General features: G+C 41.8%; 1 protein-coding gene across 1 annotated transcript in view; it reads right to left on the bottom strand.

The window, feature by feature from the left end:
- Positions 1-19,538, bottom strand: part of gpc3 (glypican 3) — a 171,429-nt gene that overhangs the window by 26,766 nt on the left and 125,125 nt on the right. The gene's annotated exons all lie outside the window — the stretch shown is intronic.

Here is a 19,538-nt window from a genome sequence, read left to right as displayed (position 1 = left end):
TAAAACACTAAACTCAGATGAAGGGGGCCAGGGGGGAGGAGGGAGGAGGTTATGTTCTTTTTTTATTGAATGCAAATAACTGGTGTCAGCTGCTTGTTTCAGAGTAACACATTTAGAATCTGTTTAGACGAGTGCGGTAAGCTGTGGAAGGCAAAGAGTAAATGCAGAAACTGTGTTTAGAGAAAGGGGGCCTCCTCTGTGGCCGTGATTGGGATCAGGGCCCGCGGTGCGTCCCTCCTCTCTCTCCTTTTCCTTTAACTAGTCCGGACAAGCCCGCATGACTCGGGCCAGACGGAATCTGCTGCTCTGAATGTTTCTATCAATGCCTCGACTCATCTCGTCTGCAAATCTAATCTGCAAAAACTGAAGCTCCAAAACAGACTACTTACTGCGCGCTCCTGACAAAAGCCGGGGCCTTCGCCATCTGATGTTGATGCTTTTTCCCCATAATTGTGCCGAGTTGAAGGCTTAAAATGCAGCCAGTCATCGCGGGCTGTTTTCCAGAGAACATAGCGACGACAGACTGGCCTGATTTGAAGAGTTTCAGACTCAAACCTGCTCTCATCGCAGGAGTTTGGGATATTAATGAAACATGTGGCGGGGAAAATCTGCCGCTGAAAAGTTTGGCGTGAAATTGTATACATCCTCCCCGCTGAGTTGAAGTTTGTAGAATCACCTTTGGCTGCAGTTAGAGCTGCTGGTCTTTTGGCTGTTTTACGTCTTCTATAGAGACTGACATTTGTCTCTTTCTTTCTTTGTCCAGTGAACATTAACAGCTTTGTGTATAGGATTAAAAGAGACACAAATATTTCCTTCTATTTGTAAGGAAATAGAAACTATTTCTAACATGTTTCTTGAATGTAAGCAACTTGCTTATTTTGTCAGGAGACATTTTAAGAAATGTTGAGTTCATTGGTGTTAAGTGGCTTTTATAGTTGGTGCAGGTTACACAAAAACGATGTGCAGCCTGCACATCTTTTTTGAGACTATTAGGGCCACACTCAGATTTACTAAGTGTAAATTGTTGAATTTTGATGCAATATTACCGGGGCGAAAAGGTGACACAATGTTCACTTTGATTAATAAAAACAGAGTTTCTGGTTTTCTCAATGATTAACAACCTGACTTAGTCTTCCTCTCAGTCAGGTTGCAACAATGTTGCCTGTTTTGTGGTTGGTTTTTAACTCTGTGTTAATGTGAATGTTTTACTTAGGGTGTAAAATTCCAATGTCATAATGCGTATCAATTGAAAAATGTGTTAAAATTAAAAAAAAAAATCTCACAAAGCTTGTTTGACCTATACATCTAAGGTCAAAATTAAAAAAATTAAAGGTTTGAACATTGATGGAACCATGCTAACAAATATGTCTGATCTAAACCACTTCATTATGTTTAGGGTAGTAGTCCTTTCAAGATTGCTCTGAATTTGCTGAAGAAACGCCTCTCCGTAGCATAATCCTGCCACCACCTTGCTTGATTGTGAAGGTGTTTCCACATGTTTTCCCCACCAACAATGTCTTTATTTGTTGCTTTTTCCACATATTTCCCCAAACATGGGTCACAAAACCATTCCAAATGTCTACAAATCCCAGAATGCTATGGCTGCATCCGAATAACAGAACTTCCAACATTTTTTCAATAATAATTCAATTGTCTTCCACGCAGTATTTGACTCTGACACCCATGGTTTATCGCATGAAGTCCCAAGAAAATACATTGAACTTTGTGTTGATAACATGAAAGCTCAATACTTTTGTGAAGAATAATAATAATCTTTTAAAAAAAGGATAGAGGCTGGTATTTCAAGCATTTTCTTTTGGCATTTTTAAAGGAATTCTTTCTCCATGTTGAGGAAATAACTATAAATTTGTTGTTTGCAAGACTTCCTGTACAGGAGGTAACAGCCTTCGGCTAAAGAGACTCAGTATTACTTAGCGGAAGCTGTGTGGTGTTATCCAGTACAGGGAGCGGTTCATGCAACAATCAGCTGTTAGGACTCCAAGGGACAAAGCCTGCCTCTTTTTTAAATTAAAGTCCCAGACTCTGATGCTGATACCCAAAGCCATGGCTGAAGCCAAAAAAAACCCATCCTCACCACAGATGAGAAGCGTCTGAGCTGTAGTAGAAAAGCCAAGAGGTGCAAGTGGCGAAGACCAAATCTTAGAATTGGGTGAGAATAAGGGATAACCCACGGGACAAGAGTCATCAGGCCCCAGAAAGCTCTGATTTCGGAGAACCAGTCCCAGATCAACAAGCAAGAATAATAAACTCCAGTTCTAGTGTGTTTATCAGAACAAATTCATTTCACTTGAGAGCAGCCTCATGAGCTGCCAGACTCCAGATTTGTTGTTTTCCTCTCACTGTGGGCTCCCTGCTCTGTGCCTGCACCAGTCAGATCCACTCCTCGGTTGGACACACAGAGCACTGACTTGTTTACCCAATCGGTCTTGGACTCCGGGATGATGTAGACGACCACTAATGCGGTCTTACTCAAGAATGTGGAATTGCTTCACTTTGTAAAATGACTGCATCGGATGAGCTGTGCCTGTTTTTAAGAGCACTGCAAACTCAATAAGCTTGAGTCCCATTAAAGCAATAACTGTACAAAACTTTTAACATGTCAGATAAAGACTTTATAGAGAAAACTGTAATTAGGGTTAGGATTTAGTAAATCTACAGATAACAAATGTTACAAAGCGACTGGTTGTAATAGCATGATCTCATGATTTTCAGTTGGATTTAAGTTGGAGACTGGGATGGCCATGGAAGAAGTTGGGTTTTTTGTTGTCTTGCGATTAATTTCTGTGTTGATTTGCACAAATGTTGTCGATTATTCTTGGGAAACACATAAACTGGCCATTGCCTTTTTATGCAGTTCCATTCAATTCCCATCTTCCTTCCCAGGTGAGGCTAGGATTTCTCCAATTGGCTTGGATTTGTCCGGTAGATTTTCTACCGGGCCAATCAACGTACAGAAGACAAAGTTGTTAACGATGACGTTGATTATCTGCACTGTTTTAGAATTGTAGTCTGCCTGTAGTTTTAGCAATGGTAGCAAAGAAATTGAAGAAAGTTCAGTCCATGTTTGCTATGCTTCCAAATATTGAATTAGCATCAACAGTCGCCTCATTCGGCTCAGCACTTCTCTCTTCACAGAGGAGAATGGTTGTTTGCAGCGCAGGCAATTTCCGGTAAGCTTCATAGCGTCGAACTGGCGCGTTACATATGTCACTGGCAAATGTTAGCAATTGGTTAAAATTGAAAACTTCAACAGAGTCTACGCCTCCAGGAAGCAACCGTTTCTCAATAGCCGAAAGTCCAGACCTTCTGTACAAAGTCAAACAAAGAACAAGAATGACCCAATTTAAGCTATTTGGGGCGACATTGGTATTTGAATGTCTGAATGAATGGCTGAATGTAGAGTAAAGCACTTTGGAGTTCTCTGGGCTAGACAAAGTGCTTTTCAAGTACACTTCAGACACAAGATTTAGAGACAAGGGAGCCACTGTGGCTAGGTGGGTAGGGTAGTCATCATCTTGTAGTCCAAAAGCTGTAGGTTCGACTCCAGCAATCTCTTGTCTGATGTTGATGTGAACACTAAAGGCACTAAAACCCAACTTGCCTACTCGTCTGATCTGAATATCGGTGTATGAATCTAAGTGCAAATGGGAGAAAGTGGCTCTAGTTTAAAACACTTTGAGTGGTCAGTATGACTAGAAAAGTTCTGCATACAATACAATTCAGTCCAATTAGTGTATCTAAGAGATTCTGGTATTTCACAGGGTTCACGTCGTCACTCCAACAAGGTTCCCACTGCTTTTTTTAAGGGCAACATCACCACCATACTTCATAATGGACATATTCCTCATATCCTTCATGCCAAGCTAACCAGGAGAGTTTGTTACTAACCACAGCACAAAGTTTCAGTTAAATTCCCAACAAACTCCATATGTTTATGTTTGTAGTGGTTGGACAGGAAATGCCTTTTTTCCCCCAACAAGTGAAAACAAGATGCTGCCGTTTGCTGCAGATTTGGCTGCCCTATTTGATTTTTTCACACACTGAACAATAGATATGCATTTCAGTTCAAACAATCTCAACTGCTTCATTTGGCAGCCGCAGTCTTCATTAATATGAACAGAACTATTAGAAATGCACGAAGTCAAAGCTGCACCAGCTTGTCCACCAACTTTGTTGCCTTTGTTTCTCTTACAAATCAGTAACCCGTGGTTTTATTTCCAGCATGTATAACTCTCTGATTGTTTGCATGTCTTTCCCCATTAGAAACTTCTTAGCAAAGCGTGAAACACAATCAGAAGGCAGTTTTATTACCCGCAGAACTTGTGCTCGGGCCGTAAACTCAATTCACCTTCTATTTCGACAACAGGACCTAAATGGCCCTTTTATGTTGCAGAACAACAGACATACTGTAACTCTGATATGGTTTCCAGACAATGATTTGCAAACAAACGAAATGGTGCATTATATTATGCTGTGATGATCTGAATGTTTACTATTTGTTTCAGAGTTAATTTATATAGGATAGTTCAAGCCATAAATGCCCCACATGTGCACAACTACTACAGCATTCACACAACTGCTGCTCAAATATGGCAACATTGACCCAATAATATTGCCCCATCTTGTGCAACACGAGTACATTCCCTTTCTGTGCAGGTGAAGATTCACTCGCCTCAGAATGGCAGATCTTTGAAACTGACAGCATGACCTACTTTCTTAAGGTCCTTTTTTAAACAAAGACCAAAACATATATTAGGTACAGAGAACCTTTCTTTCAGATATGCATAATGATTGCAATATATTGCGCAGCGCTGCTCTAAATATTCAGAATTTTTCCTTTAAGACCAAAAGTGTACAACATATTATAAACCAGTGTAGTAACCAGGAGCTAATGCTTGGGTCAACCAGCTTACACAAACACGCTGCCTTTCAGCACTCAGACATCTTCTTTTTCGTTTTTTTTGATAAATGGAGGAAATGGACTTTCCTTCCAGCTAATCCCCACATGTCCAGGGAGCTGCTGGCTCCGTCTCATCCAGGCAGATGTCTGCCCCCCCCGTTCGGAGCTGGGAGCTTGACACAACAGGCATGCGAGTGGAAATGAATGAGGCACTTCTCGGGAGAGAAGAAACAGGCGGAGAGTGAATCATGGAAAGCTCCTCGGGCCGGACAGAGCGGCGTTTTGGGTCGGCTCGTCCTGGCCCGTGTTCCCACCGGCTCCCCTCCCCTCGTTACTCAACTTTTATTAAATCTGAAGAGGGAGGGGCAGAGCGAAGGAGGAGGTTGCTATTTCATTCTTGTCCCTGTTTTCTTCCCCCCCCCCCCGAACCCGCTTGTCCTCTGCTATCTGTTCAACACTTGAGAATGTCATGAAACGGGTGCCCAGCCTCAGACGGTTAATGCAGACAACATTAATTTCCTGCTGTTCATTCCAGTCGGAAACAAAAGTCTCAGAAAAGAAAAAAAAGGAGGGCTTTAGTCCCCGCATTAAACTGGGCGTGTGTCCACTCCACCTTTCTGACTCAGCTTGTAAATCTATTTCCAGATTTCCCTGCTTTAAAAAAAAAAAAAAAAAAAAAAATTCCGGCTGGGTTTTTTAAATGTGTCTGGCAGGAGCGTTAGGACTCTGCTGAGCACACTCTCAGACCTTACAGTTAAATATGCAGCAAATTGTCGTAGTCCTCCGAAACAGAAAGAATGGAAAGTTTCGCTCTGGCTCAGTTCGGATCAGAGGGCCGCGTGAGAGCGGAGGGTTAACATTTGTAATATATCTGGTATGACAGCAATTTTCAGTGTGTTTTGTGAGGCTAACCAAATGAAAATCTTGACTTATGTCTGTGAATGTGGCTGATTGTGAGTTCGGGGTTTAAATGTTTAAGAAGTCTCCTCTTCCTGCACAAGCCTCTGGTTGCTAAATCAGATTACGCCTCTTTAAGACAATCTCTTTTTGTCTGCTGCTTGTCTGCTTTGCACGTTATCGCCGTGGCGTCCAGAATCACGTGTTGCTAAGAGACCGTTTGTGTCGGGGTCAGCAGATGGTCGCTGGGCGTCCCGCGATCACACCTACTGGAAGACAGGGGGCGCTTCGGTGGGTAACAGGACGCAACTCTAAAACTTTTCACATATTCTGTCACTTTACAGTCGGAAACTTTTATATTTTTTTACATAACGAAGTAACATGAATGTTAAGTGGAAGAACTTATTTTTTTTTACAAATTTGCAATGGGTTACAAGAAAATTTATAAAAACAACTAGTTTAAGAAGTCATTTTTTGAGGATAACAACCACAAACCTAACAAGATTCAAATAAATTCACGTAAACAGCACAGGTGGGCAGGCCAATCCAAAAATATCAATAATATTGATACAGAGCAGGTATCAGTATCGGATCAATATAGGAGAGATAAAACTGATACTATTTGAAAATTGATTTTATTTCTGTATTGTAGTTTGTCAAACCTAACTCTAAAAAGATTTAATTTTGATTTGCTCTCAAATTATTTGTTTTATCGCACTGTTTTGGACGGCATGCACAACTAGCACTCCAGGTACTCCGGCATCCACATCACGATACATGGTGATGGAAGAATCATGCTGTGGGGATGCTTTTTTTTCTCCTCCTGAAGAAGAAAGTAAGAGTTAATTGTACGATGGAGGAGCTCAAAATAGAAAAAAAAAAATCTATTAGAGACTTGAAAATGGGGGAATAGATTCAATTTCCAGCAGTATATTCATCCTAGAATGTCCTAATCAAAGTCCAGACATAAATCAATAACTTTGTTAGCTTATTTAATTGAATAAGATTTCTTAATTACCTGTATTGTTGCTGTGTTTGTAATTTGTTGTATCAAAACAGGCCTCTCTTGTAAATGAGATCTCGGATCTCAACTTGTAAAAATGAAGGTAAAAAAAAGCATTAAAAATGTCCACAGTTGCTTTCCATCCAAACCGAATGAGAGGAATGAGCGACAATATTCAGCCTTTTGATTCACAAAGGTGGCAGAGACCGAACACCGCAGTACTTGCAGCTGCGATTGCAGGCAAAGTTTGCGGTCACACATGAAAGCGTTGGCCGCTTTTTATTTAACAAACAACATCTTAAAACCACGTATGATTTTTCCTTCCACCTCAATTACGCACTTTGTGTCGGTTTATTACATAAAAAAAAAAAAAAAATCCTAATTAAACATCCTGAAGTTTGCGGTTGTGACAAAATGTGGAAAAGTTTAACAGTTTTGGGAGACACTGTAAAAAGCAGGGTGGAGTGACAAGCTTCACCGGGTCATCTGCAAAAACCGCCAACCGCTGTCGTCATCCATCTCGCCTAATGATGGATAAAAACCCGAGAATAACAGAAAAGAGGTGATGAAAAGAGAAATGAGGGACAGAACAAACTACTACTAAAAAAAAAACATAGCGGTTGGAGGGGGGTTCGGACGGGATGAGAAGCAGTGAACATGTGGGGGAATGGAGGAGCGCAGGTCGGGGAGAGGCGCCACAACTGAGCCGTGGACCCCCTGGGAGAGCGCTGCCATCCCAAACAAAAGGCAGAGCAGGAACACAGGAGGTCTCTGACCCTCGCGGAGAGACCCTCTCGTGACCCAGAAGAGACAGGAAACAGGAAGTGCGACCCCTGACCTCTGCAGGGGAGGGATCCTGTTGTACGGCAACGTGTGGCTGTGCCCGGCGATAACAGGCCCGGGCCGCGCGGATCGAATCGGACGGGCAACAGGAAGACTCGGCTGTTTGTGTTCCTTCAGCTTGACGGCTGAATGAGAAGAGAGGAAGAAAAAAAAAAAACATCTACTGGCAAAGAGCAGAATTAGAAAAGAGATGATAAGACCTCAGCTGTGATTCCTGGGACGAAAGGTCAACCTTTAAGTTTCACCAACTCAAATTTTAAACTTTTTAAGATTATTTTATAAGACCTGTGTGACAACAGAAAATTAAGTGTACAAAAGTAAAATAACATATTTTACATAGTAGTCCCAAGCTTTTTTTTCCCCAGAATGCACTGCATTGGCAACAGAAGTGAACCAGTGGCAAAGACTAACGTACTGGTGATAATTTACACTTACAAATGATTGAGTTAGCGAGCTAGCTAATAGCTAGCTTATTAGCAGCTATTTAGCGGTAGCTGCTGTCACCTCGAGTCAGAATAGATTGAAGATGTCTGTGTGTGTCTCAAACGTTTGCCTGACAGAAAACTCCCACGAAATAAAATACTACATAGTATACAAGATTAACCGTTTCTACCAAAACAAAATCCAAGATCTGTGATAAATGCATTTAAAGCCAACTTACATTTTTTAAATGAATTTAAGACTTTATAAGGTCTTAATTTAACATTTATTAATTTAAAACGTTTTAAGGATGTGCACACATCCGGCCGTAGGCTGAGCCGGATTTATAAAGGGCTTAGAGGGGGTCTCAAAATACTTCTTTTTTTTATTTGCTTTTATATAAAGTACAATGCAAGACAAGTGTTTTGCATTGTACTTTATATAAAACTTATTGGACCATATCAAATGAATTATTCTAACATTTTTATTAACATAAACAATACTCAAGTATTAGAAAATTAAGATTTTTTTTATGAACATCATGGAGCAACTATTAAACCTACTGCATCAATTCATGAATAGGACTACGTATTAAAGCTGCAGTATGTAACTTTTACTATGTTTTTAATATATTCATTGAAACTGTCAAGTTGTCATGACAACATAAGATGAGACAGATAATCTGTGAAAAAAATTAAGCTCCTTCACCTCCTCCCAGTGCTTCAACGGACCTTACCAGAGGGGCCGCTTTTCATTGGCTGATGTCCGTTCTACGTGGTCACGTGCGTGGCCGTCTCACAAACACACTTAGCTTCCCGTTAGCTAAGTACAGCATAATGGCAGAACTGATACAACTTCTACACCTTGAAGCCTGTCTGCTACACAGTCTTACGTTAGCTAAACAGATCAATATGTAATGTGTCTGTATCTGACATACACTAAAGATTTTATTTTAGCAGAAAAGGCTTTGGACTAAACTGTTACTCGTGTTAGCCACGCTAGCACCAAGTACAGCTAGTCAATCAACCATCGCTGTGTTCAGGGAAGCGCTGATTAATAATCGAGAAATAAATATCAAGCCTGGAAACTTGATACCGTAACGGACTGAATGTTATGTTTTTAACGTAATCTTTGCTCGTCTTGAGGGGCGCAGGCGGTTGCCACGGTAACGGGTGTGCTTAAACTACAAAGAGAGAGAGAGAGTAAAAAGGTAGGAGTGGTTTTGAGTTGATCACCTGTTCGGGTTATTTTACCTTTGTTTACCTTTGCTGTGGCGCATTACAGCCGCTGTAGTTTCTAAACGTTGGACTAATTACCTCGTTCGTTTGTGAGTTTACGTCATTCACAACAAACATAAAATAGAACAAATATATTTCATAAAATTTTAACAAACAAATGGCTTCTACCGCGGTAATTATGTGAAATTAACTTAATTATATCCCAACTTCTGAAGATTTGCCTTTACCTTTACAGAGCTCTTTGGTTCCTCCTATCAGTCTGTAGCTTCTCATATTGACGTCATCAAACCAAATTTCAGATCTACCATAACTAGTGTTAGCATTCTTAGCATGTTTGGTTGTAGTGAGCTAGCTGTAGTGTAGCAGCGTGAAAGATGAAGCTTGTAAGCAGAGCGTACACGAGAATGATTGACTGCGCTAAGGCCCTGATTGGTCGTTTCTGACTGAATTGTGGGAGAAGGCAAAGGAGTTTGATTTTTTCGCACATTATACAGTCAACACATAATAATTTTAACAAACAAGAATTGTAATTCGCATTAGAAGAAGAATTTTACTGTGGTGGATAGGGCACCAAAACACAGGCCCACATCGTTGTAGATGCGGCCCTGCTCAGTCAGAGGAGTGGTAGTGGGGGGCTGGGAGGAGCAGAGAGATTGATGGTGGAGGGGGGATGAGGAGAACGGGTGAAGTAGAGGTATGGAGGTGAGGAGGAGTGGATGGCAGCGGTAGTAGGGATGGTTGGGCCTCATTATGAAGCAGACTAATTGGAAGGAAAAGGGCCCTCACATGTTCTGTCTGCCCTCACAATCAGCAGGGGAGGAAGCCAGAAGGAGAGGGCTCTGGGAGTGCACCGGAGGGTGTGAGGGGGGTGGAGAGGCTGAGTTAGATTTCTAGAGTCAAGGAACCATAACCCGGCAGAAAACAAAGACAGTGTGCTTCGGTGCGGCCGCCCCGCAGCTCCTCGCAGGTTTACACCAGGTGTCACACTTCACTTAAACAACCCTCATGGCTTATTCCTGCTCACAAACATGGCAGCATTACAACACCGCTTCTTCCACCCCCACACCTGCCCACCCACCCTGCTCTGCATCCTGAGCAGCCATACTTCACTTCACACACATAAAACCGAACCGAGCCAGAGTACCGAGGCCCTGAGGGTGTGTGTGTGTGTGTATTAAATGACGCTTCAAAAACCCCTCGGTAAATAACATCAGACGAAGGTGAGGCTCTTTGACGGCGTCAGAAGGAGAGCATTTACAGGACAAGGTGTCAGGCCCGGTCTGACACCTTTGGCGTCTGTTTGGAAACCGGCTGAAGAGCGTCGCTTTATTTAAACCAAGCCTTTTCCACATCCCCGTTTATCACGGCTTGTGAATGTCAATCTGCTGCAAGTTGCATTTGCAGATTACTGCCCGTAAATCACGTGGATGAGGAACGGCCACGGCGTGGGTGATGCTGCACGCACGCGGAGTGTTTTTGGTTTGCGCGCGCATGTCCGGGATCACAGAAAGCGAGGTTGCATGATGGAATTTTGCGGCACTCGGGATCTGGTTTATTTTTCCATCCCCGGATTCCTGACCTGTATACCTGCAGGATTTTCCCAGGTTCTGGCTTCAATTAGGCTGGGAAGGCGCTAGCGTAGGGTGGGAGAGTGTCGGGAGTGGGTGTAGGGGGCTTGGAGGGGGGTTAGGTGAGGGGTAAAGGGGCGACAGAGCTGGAGTCTGTCACACACAACTCAGCACAGCTGTGGAGATGGAAAGGGAGGTGTCAAACATTCAGAGAGGGAATGATGGAGGTCAAAACTAAGAATACAAAATCACAGCTCCGAATTGAAATGTGACAAGTTTGAAAGTGAAGACGATCCAATAATAGACACTTTCAAGAGTCACATTAAAATTAAAATACCACAAACTGCAATGTATTTAAATTGACATTGGGTTTTAATCTTATTCCCTCATCAAAAACATACCTAAAGTGTTGTTTTGATTCCTTCATGCATTTTTGAGAAATCTGTGAATCTCCCAGCTCTTTCAGACTAGCGGCAGCAACAATTAGCAAACACCTGTTGGATCTGTGCATCAGCTGATCAAAGGAGCTACTTCTCAGAGAAACGCTGGTTAAAACGTTGTTAAATGGTTAATGGAGAAACCGAGACAGAAGCCCAATTTCAAGGCATGAGATTGTAATGTTACTTTTATTTTAAGTCATGTTTGATATGCTTGATTGTGCTATATTAAGTTTCCCCCAGAAAACCTGCTGAGCCCTGTGGTTGGGGCAATCGGCAGTCATTCATCCAGCAGCCCGTTGTGTTTTTGAGTTAAAAAAATGTTTAAAGTTGACAGGAAATTTTAAAATACCACTTGATAATTATGTGTTATTGGAAGATTAGTATCTGAACACCAACTATAAAGTCTTAAAAATGCAAAGATTAAAAAAATAAATAAATAAATAAGCCATGCTAAGCCTGGTGGGGTAACAAATAAAGCCTGGTGGCCCACCCTGTATAAATTGCACTATGTCCGTAAAACAATTGCCCCTTTAAGATGAACACAAAGTGGTACAAAAGAAAAATAGTGCATGATTTTCATGTATTTTTACTTTTCTTTTCAAATCGAAAAATGAAAATTGTGTCCTGCAAAATCCACCTTTGACACTTTTTTCACAAAATAAAACCGACTAGATTGGACTTTGAGCCGTTCTAGCACATGAACATGTGATCGATCTAAACCCTTCCCTTGTTTCTCTCTCTGTATAGCTGGAGGTTTCCAGCCTTTTAGCAGGTTTTCCACCAGGATTATCTGTACTTCAACAGAGTACTGCCACCCCTTTATTTCGCCGTGGGAAATAAAGAGGAGGCAGTACTCTAAACCCGTTGATTATCTCTGACCTGAAAACAGCCAACCAAAAAGATCAATAGGTATTAATATGATTACTGTTTCCGTATTATTCGTCATGCAGCTCTACGAAGAGCATCGAATCGAAAAGAAGAGTTTGCTCAAATAATCCCACGAGGCTCTACCCTCCAAATGGCAAACTCATCTGACAAACGAAGCGCTCTGTAATCAAAAGCCAATCACATAATTGGCCTATTTTGCCACTAGCTCCAACATCTCCTGCCAGATTAGTTACTCAGAGGAGAAACCTGATGCCCTGGGAAGTTAAACAGATGTTTTCAGGGGGAGGAAGAAAAAAAAAAAAGAGAGAAAATAAACCAATCCCACCAGAACAAGAAGACATCTTCCAAATAAATATCTTCTAATTTGGGCAGACTGTGTGCAGAAATTCACTCGGCCCCCAAAAAAATCAGAGTCTGGTTTGCTTTACGGGGAGAGGGGGAGAGAGAGAGAGAGAGAGAGAAGGCACAGAGGTTCGCCAGCGTGGCATCAGAGTTATCTTCAAACTGACATGAGGAGGCGAGTTAAACGACGTCCGTCTTTATCCGCTTCAGCTTGCCGTGTGCACAGGGTGCCAACACACGGACGGGGACCTCGCATGGGAATTTGTTGCACAGATTCCTGCGGCCGTGTGGGAGACGACGACTCGCAGCACGAAGAGAGCGCTCTGTTTAAAGATTCCTAGAGAAGAGGAGGCATTTAAACAAAGCCGAGAGGCGGCTCTCCTCTCCCATTTAGAAATGTTGCCGACTCTCTTGGCCGACGCTCAGTCATGACATCAACCGCCTTGGGCGTGAGAAAACAGTGTTTTACAAGCCGAGGCGACCGGCTTAGAGTGCTCTCTCTCTTTCTCTCTCTCTCCCTCCCTCCCCTCTTGGTGTTAAGTTTAGGTTCGCTCAGGCACAAAGGCAAAGCAGTCCGCCTGCCAAACCATAGGTGCCTCCGCCAAATGCCTGATCAACATCGACCACAGTTGGGTAGAAACTAGTTGCTCATTTACATTTACTTGAGTAACTTTTTTTGAAAAAAATGTTAATTTTATGAGTTTTTTTACTAAGCTGTACTTTTAACTTTTACTTGAGTAAAAGTTCTGTGTTCTCTACCCACTCAATGAAAATACATGTTTTAACTAAAAATTGACCAGGCACAGAAACAGACCTTTGCCTGATTTTGTTATTTTTTGTTACCTGTACAAATTATTGTCATTTTGGTCCTTAAAATACCAAAGTTTCCAGGTAACTTTATAATTTGGTCAGTCTGATTACATACGTTTTAAATGTTAAATCATTGGTTGTTTGATCAGTAACTTCAGCAGACTTTTTACCAAATAATTTTTTACTCTTATTTGAGCAATTTATTGAACATCTATATTTTATCTTTACTTCAATAAAAAATATGTTTAAATCTAACTACTCTTACTTGAATACAGTTTTTGGGTACATTGCCCACCTGTGACACCAACCATGTGAGAAGTGACGCATTTCCGTCGCCGCATTTTCGTACAGCTGTCATCACGGAGCATTTACGACAGAAATCCCCCCCTGAAACAATCAAAACTTGGAGGGAAGTTGATTCTGGCCCCCTCTCGCCCCCGCCTTCAGTGTTTGAGTGTGCAGTCCCTGGATTTTTAAAAAGCACAGCCTGACATGCTGTGGTCTGGGGCTAATTTGAAGTTTAAAAGTGGGTCAGAGCAAGCTGGAAGAACCACTGATTATGCTCAGTGTTTCAACCAAAAGGAAGAATATTGCTCATTCGAACGGAAAGTGTTTGCAGGATGAAGGCGTCTCAGAAGAGCCCCAAAGGCCGGCGTGTGGGTGACCCAAGCCCTGAATGCATCACCCGGCGACAACGCCTCAAAAAAGTGTTTATACCCTTTGAATTCTGTCCACATTTCATCATGTTACAACCACAGATTTTAATGTATTTAATATGACTTTGAATTGTAATGCGCAAGGCGAAGTGTTGTGTCCGTTTGCATGAAGCCTCTTTGTGCAGCAATTATTTTTTTTTTGCAAGACCATGCCATGGCAGAAACTTTAAAAAATAATTTTTGCAACTTTGACTGCAACCTTTTGAAAAATGAGCAATTTTAGGCTGCAACAATCACAAAAAATACATCTCAACATCCTGCAGCACACAGTCAGAAATATGTTGTCCAGATCAAACCATAGTCATGTGTTAAAAATGGCCCAGTCAAAGTCCAAGCCAACAATCTGATTAGAATTAGCAAAAAAAATTCAAGAATTGGCATAAGAAAAAAAAAAATCATTCTAATATGCAACGCTAGTGGAAACACGCCCCAAAAGAGAATAATTTCTTCCCAATTTACAACAATAATGCCGATAATGTTGCTCTCATGCATAGAATTTCAGAAGAGAAAAGTAAATTGAAGTCTGTGGCTGTAAAATGGCAAAAGATGAAAAGTTTTAACGGGTGCAAATAGTTTTGCGGTTCTGCTTGTGCTCTGAACGCAGCCAGACCCAGGAGAGTCCACGAGATCAGCTGGTCAACAGCACCGAGCTGCTCCGCTTTCAGGAACATTACACATTATCTAACTTCTGGCCCGCCTTCATACACTGCGCATAAAAAAAACAACAACAAACAAACAAAAGAAAAAAACAGGACATGAAAGTAATTATCTGTGCGCTGAGGGCTGCTCTCTCACATCAGATGGTTAATTAGTCTGTTCCCTTTCAGCCGTGCCTCATCCAGAGCCGCTGGTCTTTCAACTGGGCGGGAGGCGGAGGCCTTGTAAAACTGCTTTTAACTAAACAACATCACTTTCCCTGGTGCCCGCCGAGGATGTTTAAAATACGCAAGCCGAGAGCAGACAGGGCCATGAAACACCGAGGACAGTCAATAAACACTTAGCGGCATTAGAACGGTTTCGCCTCGCTGGTGACGTGTGACATCATATTTTCCCTTCGACAGACTCGGTGGCGAATATGAGGGGAAGTTTGCGCAGCTCTGCCGAAGTGAACAACTTCTCTTTTTTTTTTTTTTTTTACAAAATCCCCCCATTTTAATGATGGTGGCGGGGAGCTGAGACCCATCGGACCGGGTTCACGTTAAACAGATGTCTGCCTCAGGGTCTCTAAGGGCTCCAGGTGTAAGAAAAAAAAACAAAAAAAAGAAGACTGAATCAGCAGGGGCAACGTCTGTTAGTGTGCTGTGTGAAGATCCATCAGGAAACTCAAGGTTTATTTTTTAAAGGAACCAGTCTGCCACTGGTTCCTTATTAGCGCTGAACAAGCTGAGAAATATGCGATGGCGAGAAAAGCAGTCTCATTAGAAACAGACAGAATTTTTATCCTTTGCAATGTTTACTTTTTTTTTTTACTTTAAATTTCCCCTGCAAAAACTTGCCTGCAAATGTAGTGACTGAAGCCTAAGAAGTCAGTTTAAAGGGCAGTATCGTGCATTTTCTAGACACAGGCTCATTTTATAGCCCAATTAAGTAATATGTTGACTTCAGCTGTTATAAAAATGCTGGATGTATCAAATACGGCTGAAAAGAAATTTGGCTTTGTAACTTAACGCCTTAAAATTGGCCCTCTGTTGCTTTAAGGAACTTCTGCTGTTGTTTTGTTTATTTTTGGATGTTTAAGATGTTTTCCAGTCCCAGTGCTAAACGTTCAACAGATTTTAAACTTTATCGATCGTCGAGAATGCGTTCTTGCGTCATCATGCCGTTAAAATAACATTACTTGAAAATGGTCTCAAAACAACAGTATTATCGTTTATCGCGATAACTTCTGGGACAATTTATCGTGCAGTAAATTCTGTTATCGTGACGGGCCTAGGAATAACATCATAACATGACATAAAGCTCAAAAGAGTCGATTTCACACAAACTGCCACTTTAACAGCTTGAACTCTTAGCAGCGCTACATAGCTAGCTAACTGTCACGTGAATTAGGGAGCGTAATTTAATTGGCCAAAACCTGCCAGCATTACGTGAGGTCCGGTTTTCAACTATGAGTCTACTGTTATGTGCCTAAACGAGCAGAAATCCCCCAGACTGTGTTATCAGATGGTAAAACTAAAACATGCTAGCCTCATTAGATGGCAAAGGACTTGTTGAAGTCATCCTGACAACCTTAAAAAAAAAGATACAGAAAAAGGCAACCTATATGCTGGACTTAATTTGATTCAGGACTGCTGCACAACACAGCAAGGCATGTAAGACCAGCATAATGATGATTGGTTTGTAAAAAAAAAAATAGTTATCTGATTTTTGCAAAAAAGAAAAAAAAACCACAGCTAGAAGCCAAACAGCCTCGCTGCACATAAAATACTCAATCAAGCGCAGCGATTCTTCTGTCAGATGTTCATCCAGCGCACTGAAGTGAAGATCTGATGAGAAGCTGGAGCTGAGGAAGAAACACTGAATTACTTCACTTTAAAGTCATCAGATATGACTGTAAAAGCTCCCATGTGGATATAAAACCTGCAGAAATATCAGGAGGTCATGGAAACACCAATCAGAGCCCCCCATAAATGTCAGCATGCGCCACACGTCACCCCATCGGCACGAGCCAATTAGAGAACAGAACAAGGTTACAGAGAGCATTTGATTTGAATGAGTCCATGTGTTTAAGGTATTTTGTGAATGGCTGTAGGAAGTACAGCTCAGCCGTTTTACCAAACTACCTCTCTCTCTCTCTTTTTCTTTCCCCCTATCAAATCTCCACAGGAGCCAATCAGAAACCTGAGCTTCCTCAGTAAATGTAACGGCGCAGGGACGACAGCTGGTCCCTGGAAGCGCAGGACGACGATTCCACCGGAGTGTGTCCAGGGTTTTATGACTAAATGGTGACTGCCTGATTCAATGTTTCAGAGTTTTTTTCTTTTTTTGTTTGTTTTTTGCTGTCACTCTCTATTTAAAAATAAAGTTTTATATGTCATGAAAAAGAAAATCAGCAAGGGAAGTAGTATGTCCCACTTTTATGTTCAGGCACGTTTCAGTTACAAATGTTTGCAAAACTTGGTAGACATGTCGCTAATGTCGAAAAAACACAATTTCGCAATTGCTTCCATTTAAGGGGCGGTATTATCCGTTTTCCAGCCTCATAGTGCCAATTAATAGCAAATATATCAAATATGACTTAAGCGAAAGTTGACTTTGTAATTTAATGATGTGAAATTTGGCCTCTGTCTCTTTAAGAAACTCCTGCTCTTTCAGGAAGTCATCACCCCCTGAGGAGGTGCTTCGTCCTCGAAGGCGGAGATAGGTCCACCCCGACGTTTTGCACAGCTAAATGGTTGCCATGGAGATTAAAGGATTCCTCAAACGTGAATGAAAGAATCAAAGCAACACGCCAGGTATGTTTTAGATGAGGGAATAACATTAAAACACAACGTTAGTTTTACATAACACTTTCCTTGTTTTATTCATTTCTTGCTGCGTAATGTTACTTTGTGGTTTTTATCTCTGTATTAATGTACTTTAAAATCAACCTGCTGATGGGACTACAGATGGAAATATCCCACCTGGCTATAATCTCATGCATTTACTTGTAAATGTTTATTAATACATAATGTCCCATTTTTAAAAAAAAACCTTGAAGAGAGTTGGAGATAAAGACACGATAGAAGAAAACCTGGTAGAAGCTGCATAACACTTGAGGTTTTCTCCTTCCAGCAGAAAACCAGAGCTACAGTGGAACAGCTTACAGCAAAGCATATTCATGTTAGAATGGTCCAGTTAAAGTTCAGACCAGCAATTTATTTAGCAAGCTTCAGAAATCTACAATGGTAAACCCATAGAGCTGTAACTGCATCTAAAGATGATTCTGCTAAGCATTGGCTCAAGAATGCTCTATATAAATAGAAAAAAAGCCACTTTTTGTAAGAGTTGTAGAAATAAAGTTGCAAAAACCACTTCTCAATTACGCATTACTTTGTGTTGGTGAGTCGCACTAACTCGCAATAAAACTCACTGATGTTTTTGGTGAGAAAGTGTTAAAAGGCTAAAAAAAAAGTGTGTGATTGCCGTAGCGAGGCACTACAGCTGTACTATATTATGAAGCTCTTCTCACAATTTACACCCTGCTCTTGACTTTCCGAAAGGCCCCTCTGACACGACGGCGAGGAACAGGAAGACTTACAGTACTTCAGATGTGCGTCGTATCCGCAGAGCCCTGGGCTGTTTAGCTTGGCTCTACAGTTTGGGAGCTGTTCCTGGTATTAGAGGATGTTTCTCAGGTGGAAGTTTTGAAAACTAGCCTGGGGCTTAAGGGGCCAAAGCCCTTCCAGAGCCAGATCTGCAACAGATATGTACGGAGGCCCGTTTGAAGGTGGCTGGGAGGGGAGTCTGCCGTATATAAATGGAGTAAAACAGCAAGAGTAAATGAGAAATGAAGCACATTGTAATGCTTTCGTTGAGAGTCCCTGGCTGTCAGTCAGAAGGGAGGCGACGGGGTTCCTCAGATCTGGCAAATAAAAGGGGGGAGAGGGAGTGTAATCCATCGAGACGTGGGTCTGCTGCGCTAACAGAGTGCATGCATGTGAAGCTGGAAGAGTGCAGGTGGCCGGCTGGGTGTGTTGACAGCTACAAGTGGCAAGATGCTGGCAGCTCCGGCTGATCTGCAGGGCTGATACATCAATCTAAACAGGCGCAGTTTGATCTGGCAGCAATCTCCAGGCTCAAGCGGCGAAATCCAGAGGTTTCCATCAGAGACGAGTAGGGCTGCAACTAACGATTATTTTAGTAATCGATTATTCAACAGATTTTTCCAGTGATTAAGTTGCCAATTAATCTAACAATTAATCGATCATCTAAAAAATCTGCACCTTATGCAGATTTTTTTTAACCTCTCCAATGTTTCTTTTAGACAATCACTTCTCACATCATCATGTGAAAGGTTCACCTCTTTCTGCCTGACTTGGCGTCAAACAGCGTAGGTCTGAGCAAGCTTCATTATGTTGGTCATTTTTTATATTAACCAATTTATTATAGGACAGAAAAAGGTGTTTAACTCTCCCTCAGTCTTAAGAGACGGGGTCCATTCGAGTTTACCCTGTGTGCGGTCCAGCAGGGTGGGACCGATGCCACCTGCGCTCTCTTTGTGTCGTTTCGGGAACTGACGGTATGACTGGACAGTCACCCCGCCGTTGTCCGACCGTGACATTTGCCGCGCTCCTCCTTGGCGTCACGCTAAGACTACAGGAGTGTTAATTGATTTATTTATTTTTTTAAAACAGATTTTGCACTGGGTGAAGCTAAAATTGTTACCTGATTTCGGTGTACAACATATTTACAGACAAAGGGTTTTTTTCCCCATCTTGAATGCAAAATGTTTGTATTTTCTGGCCAGTTT

This window comes from Xiphophorus hellerii, chromosome 23 (genome assembly GCF_003331165.1).
Source record: "Xiphophorus hellerii strain 12219 chromosome 23, Xiphophorus_hellerii-4.1, whole genome shotgun sequence".
In the NCBI taxonomy this organism is placed as follows: Eukaryota; Metazoa; Chordata; class Actinopteri; order Cyprinodontiformes; family Poeciliidae; genus Xiphophorus; species Xiphophorus hellerii.
This window is presented reverse-complemented; position numbering and strand designations above follow the sequence as displayed.